This window comes from Leiobunum rupestre, chromosome 5, assembly GCF_980474605.1.
Source record: "Leiobunum rupestre chromosome 5, qqLeiRupe1.1.hap1, whole genome shotgun sequence".
In the NCBI taxonomy this organism is placed as follows: Eukaryota; Metazoa; Arthropoda; class Arachnida; order Opiliones; family Sclerosomatidae; genus Leiobunum; species Leiobunum rupestre.
This window is the reverse complement of record NC_143388.1, coordinates 53,332,476-53,336,654: the sequence shown is the minus strand read 5'-3', so window position 1 is coordinate 53,336,654 and position 4,179 is coordinate 53,332,476. Positions and strand designations below refer to the sequence as shown.

At 31.9% G+C, this 4,179-nt stretch overlaps 1 pseudogene; it reads left to right on the top strand.

Moving 5' to 3' along the window:
* Positions 1 to 1,686: 1,686 nt before the first annotated feature.
* On the top strand, positions 1,687 to 3,767 carry LOC149945288 (uncharacterized; annotated as a pseudogene).
* Positions 3,768 to 4,179: the final 412 nt, after the last annotated feature.

Here is a 4,179-nt window from a genome sequence, read left to right as displayed (position 1 = left end):
ATTACTAAAATAAAAACTGGGTTTTTAAGCTTATCTTTTTAAATTGGTACAGTAAAAATTTATTCCTTATAAAAAAAACTTCGAGCTTAGAAAAAACTTTTACTTTGAAACTTGAAAATTAGTAAATGTTTTTTTTTGCAGTAGTAAAAATTTCTATGATAGTATTTATAATTAATCTACACTAAACGGCGAGAAAAATCAGGTAAAATATATCAAATTAATATAAATTCCCAGAAATATGAAGTAAAAATTCAAAAATAAAACAAATACGCGGGTTTTTTTTTTATAATATTTCAAGGCTTTAGTAGTATTGTGCGAATTTGGGCGGGTTTTATTAAATACTTTTTTTTTAAATTGTCGATCAGGTCTAAAACCATTAAAAAACTACTTAATAGTAGTAGCTGAAAGTATGTTTCAGTTTTAGCCATAAGTATTTTTTTAAAACAAACAAAAAAACCTAACTAGATAATAATTTTATCCGCCAAAATCCGCGGGAGTTCTTAACATTCTTCGAGAATTGAAAGTTCACAATATCAGATCCAAAGACTATATAACGCTTCGCTTACTAGACAGGCGTGTTCTATGGCTCAACTTGCATACCGATTGTGGCTCCATCTCGACGCTGGCCCAAAATATCCCCTACCTTGAGCTGTGTTACTAGTGGCGCCTCTAGCCGCAGGTCCAAATAATACCCCAGCTTTTACAGTGCTACAGAGGTATTAACAGGTTTTTCCTAAGAACACGCCTGTCTAGTAAGCGAAGCGTTATATAGTCTTTGATCAGATCTAACCTCGTGGGTTTTCAAGGGAGATGTGCCACTCGTATGTTGTGATTTTTAAAGTTTTAAAATAATCTTAATCGTGGTTTTCTAATTAATTTTCGATTATACCGAAGTAGTAGTAAAGATCAGAGCTAGACTACAGGTAACGCTTTTTGATTTTTATTTTAAAAACTAGTTACAAAGTTATTGATATTGTATAATTAGGTTAGGCCTTGGTCTACATGCACAGAACAGAACGACTGGCTTTTGAGAACTGAAAAGTTGAGATATAAAATTTGAATATTAATTTTTTTTATTCTATACTAAAGGTAAATGCAATATTTTATCATTAATAGTAAATGATATATCGAAATTAACAAGTAGATATCTTAAACAGTTACACCCTTGAAATAGTTTAAAGAAATTAAATTTAGAAAATCAAACCTTTGACGTGCGTATTTTTAGAGACACATTTTTAAATGAATAACGTTAGTGCATGAAGTTAAAATAAATTTAACTAAGTACTTTAAAAATAAATGCATTTTGGGCTATAACAACAATTAGCGTGACACGCTTTTCCACCATTTTGGTGATGGGGTATTTTTAGGGATTTATTTTTAAATGATTAATGTTAGTGCATGAAATTTAGCTAATCACTTTAAAAATAAAGGCGTTTTGGTCCATAACAACGATCAGCGTAACCCGCTCTTCCACTATTTTGGTGATAGGGTATTTTTACTGGTATATATTTTAAAGATTAACGTTATTTCAATGTAATAAATTAAATTTATCTAAACTTAAAATGGTAATTTGAATATATATTGCGACTATCAATTCTTCTTGTTAATTATGAATAATAGAAGATCCAGTGTTTTTTTATTAAAAGTTGCCTGATAAAGCACTTGTTTCTTAGATTTAAGTAAAAAATGCCAAACAAAAGATTTAAACCGCTATACAGTTTAACAACTCGTCACAGAGATCGACTATTGCGTGGTTCAGTCAACCTAGCAATAAGTGAAACAACAGTTTTGCCTTCTAATACTCAAGATGTAGATAGTTGTTCTGATGTAGAGTCTACTAGTAGCGGTAGTTCTGAAGCCAGTTGCACTAGTGCTGAAGCCAGGAATTTAGTTTTTGGTAATAGTAATTCGTCAAGTGAAAGTGAACTAAATTTCAATGGAGTTGAAATTAATTCCAGTAGTCGTAGATCACTTGAGGATGAAACACTATTTGTTTTGAATACGCATTTTGACAAAGATACTAAATTTCGTGATGAATTATCGGCTTGGGTGACTCATTGTGGAATAACAAAAAACTCTGTAAACAACTTATTAGGAATATTAAGAAAACATGAGTGCCACAAAAATCTACCAAAAGACTATAGAACATTATTAAATACACCTAGGAATACTGAAGTTGAAGATGTTCAACCTGGTCAATATTTTCACTTTGGAATTGAATCCGGAATTATGATTTTTTCCAAAAATGTCTCTTTACAAGAGACACAATGCTTTAATTTGCTGATAAATGTTGATGGAATACCCTTAACTAAAAGTAATCAAAGTCAGTTCTGGCCTATTCTTGGTTCTATCAGATATAATGAAGATAAAAAAGTGATCCTTTTGTTATTGGCGTTTACCATGGACTAGAAAAACCACTTTGTTCAAACAAATTTTTATTGAAATTTGTTAATGAAGCCACATCACTAGTGCAAGACGGAATTTTAATAGATGGAAAAAGGATTACAATTAATTTACTTTGTTTTATCTGCGACACGCCCACAAGAGCTTTCATTTGCAAAATCAAGGGACACACTGGGTATTATGGTTGTGATAACTGCATGCAGGAAGGAGAATACCTCGAACGACGCATATGCTTTCCTTTGATAGAGAATGAACTGAGAACGGACGAAAACTTCCGTGGTAAATTGCAAGAGGATCACCACAACGGAACTAGTCTTTTAGAAAAAATACCAGGAATTAATATGATTGCAAATTTTCCTCTGGACTATATGCATTTGGTTTGCTTAGGTGTGGTCAAAAAGATTCTCGAATCATGGGTTCAAGGAAAAAAAGCTCTCTTTAGACTTAATGCGGCTCAAATTTCTGAAATATCTAAACGATTGTCTTCATTAATACCTCAAACATGTTCAGAATTTGCAAGAAAACCTAGGAAACTTAGTGAATTAAAAAATTGGAAGGCAAGGGAATTCAGACAGTTTCTGTTATACTCAAGTCTAGTTGTCCTTCAAAATATTTTGCCTAAAGCATACTACGAGCATTTCCTATCCTTAACTGTAGCAATTAGAATACTAGCATGTCCTTATCAACGTCCAGAAATGATTGCTTTTGCTGAAACTCTATAAAAATATTTCGTTGAAACCTATATAGCTCTCTATGGTCGCCATCTAATATCTTATAACGTACATAATCTACTTCATCTTACAAATGATGTAATTAACTATGGATCTCTTGACATGTTCAGCGCATTTCAATTTGAAAACTATTTGCAAACTTTGAAAAATAAACTATCAAACTCAGGACATGCTTTGAAACAAATAATTAATCGCATTAGTGAGGAAAGAAATTTAGGGATTTCCAGAAACGATAAAGAGTGTACTTTCCATACACCTCACTCTGACGGCCCTTTATTAGAGGAATGCGGCGACCCTCAATTTAAAAAAGTGAAATTGCTGGAATTTGAAGTCGGTTGTTCTTTGAGAGACAGTTGCTGTTATTTAAATGATTCTTCACTTATAATAGTTGAAAACATAGCAACATCAATTGCCGATAAAAGTCAATACGTAATTGGTAGAAAATTTCTCACAGTTGTAAATTTTTTCACTGAACCTTGCAACTCTTCAGAAATTGGTGTTTTTTGTGCCAAAGACTTATCGGCTCTACGAAAGTGGCCTCTGACTGATATCAAAGGAAAAGACCAAAAATACTCTTTAGAAAACAACTATTCGTATTTAATAATTTTGATGTTACATAGTGATTTTTCTTAATTGGGTAAGGACGTACACATATTATATTTGCAGTTTTAATGCTATAAATCAATACGCTTGCAGTTTATTTCTGATTTTTATACTTAAGAATAAATTTTAAATTGCAGATCATGGGTGACGGTGGCAAATTTTACTTAGTAGAATTTAAAATAGGTGGTGTGGCTGTTGCACCATCTAATTGGATCAACTTTAAAGCCAAACCACTCATGACCTGTTTTTGGCCTGGACAAAAAGATGCAACACGATTTGCCAAAAAAACAGGCAACACCTAATGAATCACGGAAAGAGTATCATATTAACATACTTTGTTCATGCGGTACTTTTGCATTTAAATTTATAGATTACATTTATTTGAATAATACTGTTTTATTTTAGAAACATTTGACGATGCATGGAAAAAATGCAGAATTCA